The sequence below is a fragment of the Myxocyprinus asiaticus genome, chromosome 2 (assembly GCF_019703515.2).
Source record: "Myxocyprinus asiaticus isolate MX2 ecotype Aquarium Trade chromosome 2, UBuf_Myxa_2, whole genome shotgun sequence".
Lineage (NCBI taxonomy): Eukaryota > Metazoa > Chordata > Actinopteri > Cypriniformes > Catostomidae > Myxocyprinus > Myxocyprinus asiaticus.
Window position 1 is genome coordinate 50,819,312 of NC_059345.1, and position 16,720 is coordinate 50,836,031.

At 37.4% G+C, this 16,720-nt stretch overlaps 1 pseudogene; it reads left to right on the plus strand.

The window, feature by feature from the left end:
• Nucleotides 1-607: 607 nt before the first annotated feature.
• On the plus strand, nt 608-14,265 carry LOC127449837 (inactive serine protease PAMR1-like; annotated as a pseudogene).
• Nucleotides 14,266-16,720: the final 2,455 nt, after the last annotated feature.

Here is a 16,720-nt window from a genome sequence, read left to right on the forward strand (position 1 = left end):
TACTAGAATGAATGAGTCAAATGGAGAAACAGATGGGGGAGGGGTTATAGAAAGATCCCCAGAAAGATAGAATGTAAATGAAAAAATGGCAGAATTTTCAGAGTGAGTCATTTGTATAATCTCTCTCTCTCTCTCTCTCTCTCTCTCTCTCTACATTCTACTACAGTTATATCAGCCTTTTTTTCCAATAGAGCTTTAAATGAGAACTTCAAAGATTATAGAAGTCACATCCAGATACTTCTGTTTCAGAGAACAGCTGCATTTAAAGTTGAAATTATTTCCAAATTCTATCATTCTGTTTCAAGCTGTTACAACAACTTGTTTCAGATCTGTACAGACAGGACAATTCTGAAGTAACTAAGTAACTGTCTAACTATTGAAAAAATCTGACACTGGTGGGAGAATGGGTTAAAGATTTCACCTTGCTCTGTATCGAAGTTCTTACATCATACCAACAGTTCTGGAGAGCACTGAGCAGTGCAGCAGACTGTAAATTGAGGGAGACAATACAGAGAGAATAAGGAGAAAGAAGTGAAAGAAACTGTCTGAGAGAGAGAAGAGTGTGAGTGAGAGACAGAAAAAAATAGAAGACAGAGCGAGTTGCAATAGCTCATTTGACACAACAGAAGTCTTGGCAGAAGAATGCTCTCTCCTGCAGGCCAGCTGGCTGTGAGCGCATGGATTTGTATGTCCCCTAAGTGTGGATACTACTCTTGTATGCTCCCTATACTTTATCTTCAGCTTTTCAGCATGGGGGTACCTTGGCAAAATGCTAAGAGCTTTGCAAGAACTGTCTGAGACTGGAACATTTGCTTTCAGGTGTGATGACTGTTTCTCTAACACAAACACACTGTTATAGAAATGTAGCGTGTAAAAATACATTTTCTACCACAATATTCCCTTGCACAGTGCCAGTCCTATAGCCTTTTGTACCCAAGCAAAACTCCATGTTGGGGTCCCCCCTCAGTGTGTTCATACCCCCGAAACGATTACTCAATTCAATTTGATGGAAATTTGTTATAAATCTGAAATGCGTAAATCTTAAAAAATAGCCTAAAATATATTTTGAGTGTGTAAACTATAAGAACCAAATTATAAAACAGATCAAACATAAAAAACCATGAGCAAGAGTAAATGAACGATGACTGGAAAGACTGATATCATATTAAAATAGCAGTAAGACCAATGAACAGTGAAATAATTGAAATTAAAGGAATTTTTCACCCAAAAATTAAGGTTCTCTCATCATTTACTCACCCTCATGTCATTTGAGATGTGTGATTTTCTTTCATAGAAGAATATTTCAGCTCTGTAGGTCCACACAATGCAAGTGAGTAGTGAGCAGAAATACTCAAACCAGCCCGTCTGGCACCAACAAACATTCATGCGATTACCTAATCAGCCAATCGTGTGGCAGCAGTGCAGTGCATAAAATCATGCAGATACAGGTCAGGAGCTTCAGTTAATGTTCACGTCAACCATCAGAATGGAGAAAAAATTTGATCTCAGTGATTTGGAGCGTGGTATGATTGTTGGTGCCAGATGGGCTGGTTTGAGTATTTCTGTAACTGCTGATCTCCTGGGATTTTCACACACAACAGTCCTAGAATTTACTCCGAATAGTGCCAAAAACAAAAAACATCCAGTAAGTGACAGTTCAGTGGATGGAAATGACTTGTTGATGAGAGAGGTCAACAGAGAACGGCCAGACTGGTTTGAACTGACAAAGTCTACGGTAACTCAGATAACCGCTCTGTACAATTGTGGTGAGAGGAATAGCACCTCAGAATGCTATTCTGAGATGCGGGTTGGCGCTGTTTTGGCGGCATGAGGGGGACCTACACAATATTAGGCAGGTGGTTTTAATGTTGTGGCTGATATATATATATATATATATATATATATATATATATATATATATATATATACTGATTTATGTTTATTTTTTCAAGAAATCTGAAGAATCCACCAATATTTCTCTAAATGTGCAAGCTTTGAACTAAAAGTTCTAATGGATATTGTTTATTGAAGCATTGACATGTCATGTCAACATAGCTTGCATGATTCAACAGGTATGTGCTTCTTAATTACATAATAAAACACACATGTGGTGTTTTGATTTAGCATGTTTTGATGTGTACTCCTGATGCAAATTAAGAAATGACTTTCATTGTGGCATTTCTATCAGAAAACTGTAGTTATATATTGAAGCTGGACACCTGAAGTATAAACTTAAGATAAAGACAAGATTAAATAAGCATTTTAAATGTATTATATAAAATAAAATAAAAGTACATACCTTTTTGCACTCTTATTTCACATGCTTGGCACTTTTTGTTTTCCTTTTTTCTGCTCCAGAAGGGTAGCTTTTTTGGTGCCATCTCTCATTAGTCTACCTGGTACACAACCCAAAGATAAATAAAATAATTAATAATAATAAACATTATAAATTGTTATAATTATAATAATTTATTAGGAAACATGCAACTCCTCTAAAGTTTATATTACTTTTATATTTGCATGTTTATATTTGTGTATTATATATTATATTTTCACTGCCTTCACATTCCAGATTCCATTTTTAAACCCAATGGTTGTAAAAAATTGTGACTTTTTCCTGACTGAAAAAGGCAAAGTGTACTTATTTTGTGCTTCTAAAGTGACTTATTCTCCCCGATATGCTGAACAAATCACAATGAACACTTCATTTGAAGAAACCACCATTCACTTAACATCAGTCAGTTCATGAATTCTAGAAAGGCATGAAAAACATAATGTTGCTGAGATGTACTGCATTTCATTTAGCTATCAGGGCACAGGAGGATAAGTGTCCAGGCCCACAGTGGAACGCCATATATCGTACCTGCTGTGAGTATGAGCAGATTGCATGTAAGTGTCCATCTCAGGGAACAAAAGTGGGCTACGCTGTACCCTGCTGTTGAAATGTTCTGGATGAGTGTGACTGCTGCATCCTACACCACGGTAAGAAGGAACAGTCTACACGCTATTCTAGAGGAACACAACTCTATTTAAACTAAGTTTACAACTTTAGATTTCCTGCAAGTGTATTTTTTAAATACTTGAGCAGTACACTGAACACACTATTTGATTTAATATAATAAAATTATAATTTACTGTAATATATACTGTATTAATCTATAATGGAGAGAATATTATCTGACATATTTAGATTTTTATGCTTTCTATATGCAGTCTTCATAAATTAAAACATTTCTAAAGAATAAAGAGTTTTTTATCCACTAAGGTTGCAGCATTTTTGACAACTGCAAGAGTTGCAACAATGGTACCTGGCAGGCCAAGGATGATTTCTACATCAGAGGCATGTACTGCACAGTGTGTCGTCAAGGGTGGTCTGGTGGAGACCATCTCAGTGAGTCTTTCAGTCCTTTCCAAATCCCTTTTAAAACATAAAGAGTTTAATTTGATTGCTTTTATGGATAAATAATTTTAAACACCCTTTCTATGTGCCAACTTTAGCATGTGGAGGGGATAAACAGAGAACGCAAGGCCACGAGACATTAGAGAATTTTCCAATCAATACCAAATGTGAATGGACACTACAAGTTAGCTGAAGAGCAACGGTGGAACTCAGGTACTGTAACTGTTGTTACCAAGCAGATAAATAACAATTCATATAACCGGTTTAATTAGCTTTTAAATCCACAAAATAAATTCTGTTGTAATTATGTGTGATATGGTACACCTTTTCTGTGTTCTCAATACTGTTTCTAAATGTTCACACGTGTTTAGGTTCTCAATGCTTAGCCTGGAATCTGCCCATAGTTGTCGATATAACTATGAAGAGGTGCGAGATGGGGACAGTCCGAAGTCACTTGTAATTAGCGGATTCTGTGTAGATGAAAGCCCTTCACCAATAAGAAGCTCTGGGAACTCTCTGCATAGTTGTTTTGTGTCAGACGGCTACAATATCTATGTTGGATTTTTTGCTACATTCCAGGAAGTCTCGGGTACAGAATCTAGTAATAGTCGGCTGTATAAGTTATACATACAGTGGTGTTAAAGAACAGCACACAATCAAGAGTGCTGTTGTTTTGAAATTCCAAACTGTTGGCACAAGACTGCATCAAAGCCATGCTGATATTCAGCTGTTGACCAACAGCACAACTGCCAGTGTGATGTTGCTTTTATACAACAATTCAACAATGAAGTAAATAATATTGAATAACTTAGGTTTCAGGAACAAATGGCTAGTTAGTTTCCTTCATTTCTGCTCTTCCAGAAGAAGCATCAGATACTTTGACATCATATATCAGTTTCTGTGAGGATATGTGCATTCCTACTAGGACTTATTTAACGTTTAATAAGGAAATCAGAGTGGCTAAAAGAAGATACTCTGAGAAACTGAAAACTAGGACTTAACGTTTAATAAGGAAATCAGAGTGGATAAAAGAAGATACTCTGAGAAGCTGAAAAACAAGTTTTCAGCTAACGACCCTGCATCAGTGTGGAGTGGCATGAAACAACTTACGAATTACAAGACTCCTACCCCCAACCCTGTGGTGGACCAACAACTGGCTGACAACCTGAATGTGTTCTACTGCAGATTTGAAAGGCCCAAACTCACACCCCACACCCACTCTGACCTTCACTTCACACAAACACCAACACCTCCTGCAACCCCCCTCCAACCCCCTCCTGCTACTCAACCTGCACTTAAGATCTGTGAAGAGGAGGTGTGCCATGTCTTTCAGAAACAAAAGACGAGGAAACTTCAGGCCCAGATGCTGTTTCACCTGCATGTCTTTGATCCTGTGCTAACCAGCTGGCCCCCATCTTCACACAGATCTTCAATAGATCACTGGAGCAGTGTGAAGTCCCATGCTGCTTCAAATGCTCAATCATTATTCCTGTCCCAAAGAAACCAAAAAATCACAGGACTTAATGACTACAGACCTGTCGCCCTGACGTCTGTGGTCATGAAATTATTTGAGAGACTGGTGTTGGCCCACCTGAAGAACATCACTAGACCCTTTCTAGATCCACTTCAATTTGCTTATTGAGCAAACAGGTCTGTGGATGATGCAGTCAACATGGGATTGCATCATATCCTGCAACATCTGGACAGACCAGGGACATATGCAAGGATCCTTTTTGTAGACTTCAGTTCGGCTTTCAACACCATCATCCCAGCTATACTCCAGAATAAATTACACCAACTCTCTGTTCCCATGTCTATCTCTCAGTGGATTACCAGCTTTCTGACGGACAGGCAGCAGCTAGTGAGACAGGGGAAACTCACTTCTAGCACCTGTACAATCAGCACTGGTGCCCCCCACGGATGTGTGCTCTCCCCACTACTCTTCTCCCTCTACACCAACGACTGCATCGCCAAGGACCCCTCTGTCAAGCTCCTGAAGTTTGCAGACAACACCATTGTCATCGGCCTCATCCGAGATACGTATGTGTATGTCTGAATGTATGTATGTGTGTGTCTGTGTGTGTGTGTGTGTATGTATGCATGTATGTATGTATGTATGTATATGTATATATATATGTATATATATTGTCTTATTGTGTATTCTGTATATACTTTATTTTCTACTCAATTTTTATTATAGCTTTTTTATTCATTATTATTTATTATTGTCTATGTCTTGTTGCTGTTTTGATTGTTTGTGTACTGGAAGCTCCTGTCGCCAATACAAATTCCTTGTATGTGTAAGCATACCTGGCAATAAAGCTCATTCTGATTCTGATCAAGTAGGCCTCCGCTCTCTGGTTTTGAACTTGAATCTGTGTTTTTGAATGAATCTTTCTCGTTCACTTCCATTGTACTGGCAGGAAGACGTAATCTGGCAGTTTGGATTACTCAGACACAGTTCTTTTGAACTGCTGATTTCAATGGTGGATAAGGGAAGAATTGCACTGCAATTCTAAAAATCTTTTAAGCATTATTTAATGTAATGTTTGTTGATGTTAATAACATTTATTATAAAGGGATATCTATAGTTTACAGTGAAGAAATTATGTAGGTTCTTTCTGAATTATCATTAAAAAAAAAAGTCCTGTATGACTATGGTGATCCATAAAATATCATGGTTTATGTTAAGTCCTGAGTTTTTCTTGATCCAACGATCCGGGTGGAAATTTAAAGAAGCCAAAATCTCTAATAATCTGTAGGAAGCTGAAGACTGGCAAATGGAGTGGTCGTATTTTTCTTGTTCACCAGGTGAGGGCAGCACTAACATATTTACAGCACAGCATGAAGAACACATTTTCCTATTCACTAACATTTTTGAAATACTAACGATAAACGCAACAGCTGCAGATGGACAAACCAGAACCCTTAAACGCCTACCCCTGGTCTTAAGTGTCCCGGGACCTCATTCTACCCCCTGTACCTCATCCAATTTTTGGAGTTGTGCCCAAACCTCCTTATCATTCATTCATTCATTCATTCATTCAATCTCTTATAAATAGTGTAACACACACACACACACACACACACACACACACACTCACACACTCACACACACAAACCAAATTTGCACGATATACACTGGCAGCCAAAAGTTTGGAATAATGTACAGATTTTTCAGAAGGAAATTGGTACTTTAATTCACCAACGTGGCATTCAGCTGATCACAAAGTATAGTCAGGACATTACTGATGTAAAAAACAGCATCATCACTATTTGAAAAAAGTAATTTTTGATCAAATCTAGACAGGCCCCATTTCCAGCAGCCATCACTCCAACACCTTATCCTTGAGTAATCATGCTAAATTGCTAATTTGGTACTAGACCGATATACTGGTACTGATATAATCACTTGCCATTATATCAAACACTGCTGAAAGCTATTTGGTTCATCAAATGAAGCTTATCACTGTCTTTGTGTTTGTTTTGAGATGTCACAGTATGCAATAGACTGGCATGTCTTAAGGTCAGAAAGAAACCGCTTTCTCTAGAAACGCGTCAGTCAATCATTGTTTTGAGGAATGACGGCTATACAATGCTTGAAACTGACAAAAAACTGAAGATTTCATACAAAGGTGTACACTACAGTCTTCAAAGACAAAGGATAACTGGCTCTAACAAGGACAGAAAGAGATGTGGAAGGCCAGATGTACAACTAAACAAGAGGATAAGTACATCAGAGCAGAGCATGTGAGCGGAGCGGTGATAATTCCACCTGAGCGGTGAAGATCCCACTCCGCTCGCTCAGGCCGCTCAGCGCCGCTCGCTCAACCCAGAATGTGCTTCGTGATATGCTAGTTTGGGAATCTGCGAAATAAGCAATAGGCCTGCAGGAGTTCAAACATTGTTTTAGTGAATTTGCAAACCATATAGCCTAAATAAATGTAAAGTATAAATCGAAGCTAAGAATGAGGAAATCGAAAGGGTGTGGAGAGACCATGAGAATTAGTAAATATTCCTTTGGAATCGTACATGTCACATTGCCAGAAAGCACGAGGATGTGCCACGCGAACATGGTAGTGCAGCAAAATGTGAGCTAGTAAGCTACACTACTATTCGATAATAAATTAATAGAGTAGATAGTAAGGTATCTTGTAGTTTTGCAGTCATGTCAGTGCAGCTGCCAGCTAGATGCATTTAGTAAAGATTTCTGCTCTCGCATAGAGAATTTCATTGCAAGAATTATCTCATTTAATAGACCGCCTGTTGCATTCGATTTCTGCTTCGGGAAAAAGTGGCACACAACTGCTGGTCAGTTTCCCAAAGCCAAATCCACACCTTAACGATAAGTGAAATGTAAAAAAACTGACTCTAGATTAGTGGTTGCGGATAACATCTTCCGACATCGCTTGTTGCATTCATGTGCAGAGAAAAAATCTATTTATGATTGTACATTAGAAAAAAAACCTTTTCTTAAATGAAGGCAGTGTAATTTGTGAATTAAATAATTTGTATTTGTTTTTAATTTGAATTTTATTGTCATTAAACATGATTTCATCTAATATATATATATATATATATATATATATATATATATATATATATATAGATATATATTGGACAAAATCTCACTTTATGTAGGACAAATATTTTTTATTTGTTAAATCCATGGTTAAACCCTGCTGTACATATAAAGCGCTCATGCACAACACATGATCGTTTGATGCATATAAAGTCCAGATTCACTTTATAATGCTTTAAAAATAGCAAGGAACAACAAAGGAGTCACATGGTATCTACTAATATAATAGTTATTATATAATTAACCACAGTCCTTTAGATTGCATATGATTCGTACATATAAAATTGTAGGGAATATTAATAAAGCAACAATACTGAAAAAGAGAAAAAAACATTCACTGCTCTTTTCTGGATAACTTAATATACAAAATTAGGATGAGAAATTGCTCATTTTATTTTACAGACTTAAAGTCTGATAGCATTAAATCGGAAACATATTAATATATCAAATCTACAGTATAAGCATTCTGTGGAGACAACTGAAAAACAATTATGAATTTCACTTTTACCTGTAATATTTTCCTGGTACCAGTCCATGTTTTCATTATTGCCATAAACGACTCGAACAAACTTTAAAGTTGAAAAGATTGTGTTTTTCTGGGTCAGTTGTGTCACTCAGATCCAGTTTAAACTGAAAAGTGCAATATGTGTGTTGGTGAGTTTCCTTGGCGACATCACATGTAGAGGCATATGTGATGACTTGTTTAAAGTAAATACAGGTAATTTAGAACTGTGAAAAAAAAAAAAAAAGACCCGACTATCTAACAGCCGTTGTAAACCAGTCCAAAATAAACAGCGAGATTTTATATACAAAAACACAACAATACAATCACATAATTTCAAATGTGTACATTACTAATCGTTTGATAATTTAATAAATGTCGGCCTATAGTCTATATTTCACCCAGAGGGGCACCTCAGCCCATGTGGGCAAAGGGGCAATTGCTCGGGCCACTGTAGCCACCTTCCTGTGTATGTGCTCGGAACCAAGTATACTACAGAGAAATTTGATGTCAGAGCGGGATTTCAGTCTGCTTGGGCCGTGAGCAGTTGAGTGAAGCACACACACATGGAGCAGGTTATTGAGCGGAGTGTCACACCGCTCCGCTTCGCTCACATGCTCTGAATCAGAGTCTGTAGTTTGAGAAATAGATGCCTCACATGTCCTCCGCTGACAGCTTCATTGAATTCTACCCGCTCAACACCAGTTTCATGTACAACAGTAAAGAGAAGACTCAGGGGTGCAGGCCTTATGGGAAGAATTGCAAAGAAAAAGCCACTTTTGAAACAGAAAAACAAAAAGAAAAGATTAGAGTGGGCAAAGAAACACAGACATTGGACAACAGATAATTGGAAAAGAGTGTTATGGATCTTAACCCCATTGAGCTTTTGTGGGATCAGCTAGACTGTAAGGTGCGTGAGAAGTGCCCGACAAGACAGCAACATCTATGGCAAGTGCTGCAGGAAGTGTGGGGTGAAATGTCACCTGAGAATCTGGACAAACTGATAGCTAGAATGTCAAGGATCTGCAAAGCTGTCATTGTGGAGGATTTTTTGATGAGAACTCTTTGAAGTAGTTTAAGAAGTTCTGAACATTTTTTTCAAATTGTAATTTTTCATGTTATTAATGTCCTGACTATACATTGTGGTCAGTTGAATGCCACTTTAGTGAATAAAAGTACCAATTTCTTTCCATAAGAGAAAAATCTGTATATTATTCCAAACTTTTGGCTGCCAGTGTGTGTGTGTGTGTGTGTGTGTGTGTGTGTGTGTATATATATATATATATATATATATATATATATATATATATATATATATATATATATATATATAGGTTGAAGTCATTAAAACATATTATATATATATATATATATATATATATATATATATATATATATATATATATAATATGTTTTAATGACTTCAACCTAAGTGTATATAAACTTCTGACTTATGTGTGTGTGTATGTGTGTGTGTATATATATATATATATATATATATATATATATATATATATATATATATATATATATTATCACACACACTACCGTTCAAAAGTTTAAGGTCACTCACTCATTCTTTATTTTTATTATTTATTTTTTTAACATTTTAGAATAATAGTAAAGTCATCACAACTATGGAATAATAGAAATGGAACTATGGGAATTATGTTGTGACTAAAACAATCCTAAAATAAATCAAAACTATGTTATATTTTAGCATCTTCAGTGTAGTCACACTTTGCCTAGAATTTGCAGACATGTACTCTTGACATTTTCTCAAACAACTTCTTGAGGTATCACCCTGGGATGCTTTTTTAACAGTATTGTTTTTTTTAACATCTATATGATGGGCACTTAGTTGATGCTTTTCTTAATTATTCGGTCCAAGTCATCCATTTCAAAAACATATTTTTTTTAAATAAAATAAATTAATATGTTGGCACAATTATATTTTTGTCTACAAAACTAATTTCAAACATTTAAGCATACGCCTTCAGCTAATTTTTAAGATCATGAGAAACATTTCAGGCAAGTGACCCCAAACATTTGAATGGTAGTGTGTGTGTGTGTGTGTATGTGTATATATATATATATATATATGTATGTATATATATGTACTGTATATATATATAATGGTTTAAGTACAAAAATTATAGGGTAATTAGAGACCCAAGGTATGAAAGTGTTTTTTTTTTTTTTTTATCTCACTTCTAATTCTTTGTTTATTACAAGACAATTGAGTACTATATTCATACAAATAAATATTTATCAACTATGGTAAATTATCATTATTCCATATGCGTGTACACATACTGTACATATTAAACATGTTACTTCTTACTCAGGGTGACGTTGTTGTTTCAGTGATTGGCTTGGTTTACATTTGACATTGCTATTTGATGAAGAAACAACATGGAAGTAAACTATAGCAAGTACAACACATGGACAGTATGATATGACTATTGTCATTTGGGTGGATTACTGAAATTATGTTAAGTGTGCATCTATTTAGACTAAATAAGTACCTGAGAAAATACTTATGTGTAACGTATGTGTAGCTTATGTGTATCTTATGTGTTATGTGTAGCTCAATATGTTTTTGACAGCCAGTTGTGTCTCATGAAATTTCAGTGTGAAAATAATGAATCCTGTTCTAGATTTGTCCTGATTTGTTGCATTATCTGTTTGATATATGAAAAATAAAACATCAAAATATATAAACATATATTTTATTCTATTATTTTCTAATCGTCTTTAATATATTTGGAAAGTTTGACACTACCTGGGCATCTTGTAGATCCATTTGTGATAGATATTCGTGCCAGGTCTCTAAAGACCCGAATACTGTATGTAAGAGTGTTTGGGGAAATTCCCATGCATTTAAGGGTTAAAAATAGATTATTAAAATAGATTTAATACATTTTACCAAAGCTGGCACTCACTCTACAAAAAATCTGATATAACTCAAAAATCAATCAGAAATCTCACTCTGGAAATCACTGAAACTGGCCATGGCATGCTGCCATATATACCCATCTCCACCATATTAGTCCTCTTATGGGAAGGATGAAAAGACAGAGGGACACGTTTGCCACAGATGAGATATGAGAAGAGGGAGAAGGAGGATGAGGAATGGATAAAGGAGGACCAGAGATGGCAGCTCGTCTGCAGTGGGGCTCTGGTGAACCAGCTCTGGGTCGTGGTGGCTGCACATTGTGTGGCGGAGCCTGGAGGGTCTAAATCTCTCAGTGGAGATGATCTGAATGTAGTGATGAGAAAATATTACCTCAGTGACCTCAGAGAGAACAAGAGATGCATGTACAGGTAAGAGCTTTCAGATTACACTCTCATCCTGGCTGAAAAAGCACTCAGGCTTGTAATTCCTGTAGAAGCACCTACAGTGCAAGACAAGTACATTCAACGACTAATGCAATTCAAGCATGGACACATGTTTTTTTGTTCATTTGCCTATTCATTTGAGGTTTGCAAGTAATTATCTTTGCATTTTAATGAAGGCAGATGCTTCTTGCACTTACTGCAAATACAGATAGATGCTATTTACACCCTGGTGCAAATAGTGGCAGATACTATTTGCACACCTAATTAAATACAAAAAAACAGTATAGGTGCACCCCACAGACACCCTACACAGTATAGGGGAGTCCCACACAGGGCTGTCCTTTGGGCGGTGGAACCGGTGCGGTCGCACCGGGCCCTGCACTTCGGGGGGCACTGTGGCGATCGCTACCCACCTCCCCTGGACGGCGAGGCGTTAGACCTCGCCATGGGCCCCGCCCTTTGCTTGGGATGGCCCTGGTCCCACAGACACCCTATACTAACCCTTACCTCTAAGCATACCCCAAACCTTTTCTCACAAAAATGAACCATAGTATGGCTCTGGTATTTTGTTTCAAAATCATAGTAACCAGAAAATTAAACATGGTTACTATATTAACACCATATTACTGTAGTAATTCAATTGTTAGTTGCATTAAACTATGTTTTCTGCCAAAAAATGAATGATTAATACAATATTACTATAGTAAAACCATGGTTAATTTTCATACTGGTTAATCTCCTGAGACTTTCACAAAAAGAGCGATACAATCTACACACAACCAATGCAGAGCTGCGGGACAGAGCCATCACCCCTCTCACCTGGACGAGGATCCCTGACCTTCACCATGAGAAAATCACTGCTAGGAAATCAACCTTTATATTCATTTTTTATTTATTATTTTTATTAGTAGTAGTAAAGGAAATAGTAAGAGTGGAGATAGGAAACAGGATGGGAAAAAATGCAGATTCGAACCCAGGTCGCAAAAACACCTTCACACTACCATAACACCCCACACCACTGCAGCAACACTAATGTTACAGTTTGTCGTAATTTCCAACAGTCTATTGGAGTGCAAATAGCCATGCTGTGTGGCAGGTGCTATTTACACCTAGTGCAAAAAGTCCCTTTGTTAAATTATTTGCATGTCATCTTTAATTTTGCAACAATTAAGAACAACTGACATTAAGAGAGTGCAGCCTTTTCTACAAATCCAACACCATGAGTTCTAGGAAAGCCCAAGGCCATACTGAGGATATTGGATACTAAATATACGCATAAAAACTAAGCACATTCTTATCTATAAGCTATGATTAGGCTTTGCCATGACTTGGTTTTGCCTGTAGGATTATTTACTTATTAAAGGTGCTGTAAGTGATTTTAGCCGTTCTAACTTCCACAAGACTGAGCCGTTGATTTAGCCATGCCCCCTCTTTCCAAAACAACGTACCGATAAGGTTGAAAATGTCACAAAGCCTGTTCCCACGGTTGTCAAACACAACAGTAGCGAAATAGAGCCCTCAACTGACAAATAATGAATCAGAATATGGCATTAAGCCTTAATCATTCGCTGCAACGACAACACTTTGAGAACCCGCAAAATGATTTACAGGCAGAAAGCTTCATTGTCTGTAGTCCGCGGACACATTTTTGTTTACTGTTTACAAAGTCTAGAGTTGTCACAGAGACCGGTGAGATATCTCATAACTCTTATTTCGGTGATATCTTTCAGGGAGTAGGAACATTTTTTGCATACCTTTCCATGAAAAAATCACTTACAGCAGCTTTAACTCACCAAACCTTTTCAGTTCTGGTCTTTTACCTACTGTGTCTGTATCTCACCTGTTTCCACACAGATCTTTCAGATCTTGATCCATCCATACCATGATCCACACCTCTTGGACTCTGACTTTGCCCTACTGAAGTTGGTGGACAAAGCTTGAATCAGTGAATATGTGTCCCCTGTTTGTCTGCCACATGTACAGGGTGGGGAGATCACTGCAAAGCAGGCTCTCCTCACTGACTGGCCCAAAATAGGCTAACACAGGTCAGCAGCTCTCACAGACTCAGCGGAAACTTGAACTGGGGTGGTAGAATTAGCTGCTGTGGTAAAGTGTGAAATGCAATACAGCATACAAGGGGTCCCAATCTGTATGACTGATAAGATGCTATGTGGACGGAAACATCCACTCAGCCCGTCCATGATCTGTCCTTCCCAAACTGAAGGGATCGTCCTTGCACCCTCCACTGATACCCAACTGACTGTAGGGCTGCGGCCTTTTTATCCCACCGGAGTGGAAAACCATGATTCTCAACATGCTTGGGAACTGCTGGGGCTGGTGAGATTCGGCTATGATCCCCAGGCCTGTAATACAAATTTCTACACCATTTTCACATGGGTAGCCAACTTTAAAAACTGGATTGAAAGGAACATTACATAGAGCTCTATATCGAATAGAGATTTTCTGTACAGGTTGTTTCAGTGTTTCAGATCATGGAGAGTAGACATGATACATGTTGCATTTTGCCTTTGATATTTCTAATTCCTTTGACAGGACTGATTTATGATGTGGCAATATGAGGTAAAAATAATTTTTATGAAAAGTACAATGATGATAGAAAGTGTGTAACTGTGATTTCACAGCTAGTTTATGCCATTGCGTGTGCGTGAAGATTTGTTTGTGCATGATAAAATGCAGAGGAATCATCCCACTTGAATTCCGTCACTAGGCTTGCATGTCTTAGCTTGTCATTGGTCTCATATCAATCCTGCTTTTCACAACCCAGTGCTCATACTGTTTACACAATCAATATACTTAAACTTCTTTTTAGTTCAGCCCTTGCCAACTAAAACTGGAACAATGTATTTATCAAAACGATGAGGTGTTCAGTGTTTTTATTAAACAATTTGACTTGGACTTTTATTAATTAGTTTATTTTTGTTATTTTAGAAAATGCTTCTTTTTATTTATTTATTTATTTATTTTATTTTATTTATTGTACGTTTTTTTTCAGTCAAATTTATTGTCGCTCTGTAAGTGTTTTACAACCATGATTTTTACATGATCACACGGGAAGTCGGAATGTTGCTTCTGAATGTTCCAGTACTCGGATATTATGCAAAGTTACTGAGAAGCGGCATCTCCCATCAGACATTTTTGCGTGCTGCCACTGGAAGCGCTTGTGTCTGCTGCGTGGGAGACCTGGGGTGTGTCTCATCTTGTCCTAGCTCCCTATGTCGAGAATCAGTATATCTTGAACACGAATTTGGGCACTGGCAAAAATGTTGATCCACTGAGCATTGGGACACTTATGACTCAATTACCTGCAACAACATTGCAAGGTTACACTTTTAAAAGCAGCTGGTATTCATCAGCAACATCGCTGTATAAATGAAACTCATTTGTTTTCATTGTAGATTTTAAAACGTACATTGTTATATTGAAAGACAAATGACCTAAATGCAGAAATAAACATACAAGCAAGTGTATTTTTCATCTCTTTCTATCAACTTGTATATTGAAAAGATTGTTTCCCTTTCATGAAAATTATGGATGAAAGATTCTCTTTTAAAGAGAAAATAAGGTTTTGACATCTTATATTTACACTTGCGCCCGTCATCTTTGACTTAGACTTCAGAAGACATAATGACGTTTTCGCTAAGGGAATATAGAGAGCAATGATGCTCCCTGGTTTTTATGTGCATTCTGGGAATTTTTAGGAAGCGAACGTTTCAGTGCACTGCAATGATTTTGCGATTGAGACAGCCCTAGAAATGTCAGACTCACTGATCAGTTCCCTGAATACTAAACTAGAGAGCTGATTGAGATGCACTCTCAGGTTCTCGTCCCGCGTTGAAACCTGGAAGTAATCGCTTTCAAATAATCAGTGATGAGCACAATTCAGGGGTTCCATTATCTCTCTAAGGATACATTTTTACTCCACTGAGGGTTAGGTTTAGGGTTGGGGTGGGGTTTGGGGGGTAGATTTAGTAAAATATGTATTCCTCTTTACTGTATTACAACTTTTAAAGCTACAAACAACTAGCTTTACAACCTGATTTTGGTGCCTCCTCGGCAGGCACTTCATCCACAAACTGGAGCTCACATGTGCCCTTACATTCAAAAACACTTCACGCTTCGGCCACTGGGGGCAATGCTTCGAATTTCTGTTAGCACAGACTAAATCAAATCACTTTTATTGTCACACAACCATATACACAAGTGCAACAGTGGGTGAAAGTCTTGGGTGCAGTTCCGAGCAACATAGTAGTCATGACAGTGATGAGACATATACCAGTTTACAATAAACATCAGATTAACACAACACTGTGTAACATAGATTTACATATCTAATATACACATAATTACACAACACAATAATAATATATAATGTACAGTATACAATACACACAATATAGAATACACATACACATAATATAGAATACACATACAATAAAAATAGTATATAAAGTATATATCAAATATACAGCAGGTTGTATTGTACTGTACTGACATTCAGGCTGTCGCTTAATAGTCAGTTGCCAGTGTGTTGATAAGAGAGAATATAATTTATGACAGTCCGGTGTGAGATAATAAGATTAATAAAGTGCAGTGCTGATGTACTGTATATTGATCGTAATAAATCAAGAGTTCAAAAGTCTGATTGCTTGGGGAAAGAATGTGTCATGGAGTTGGCTGGTGCAGGTCCTGATGCTGCGATACTGCCTGCCTGATGGTAGCAGTGAGAGCAGCCCATGGCTCGGGTGGCTGGAGTTTCTGATGATCCTCCGAGCTTTTTTCACACACCGCTTGGTATCTTGGAGGGAGGGAAGCTCACCTCCGATGATGTGTCTGGCACTTCGCACCACCCTTTGCAGGGCTTTGCGTTTGTGGG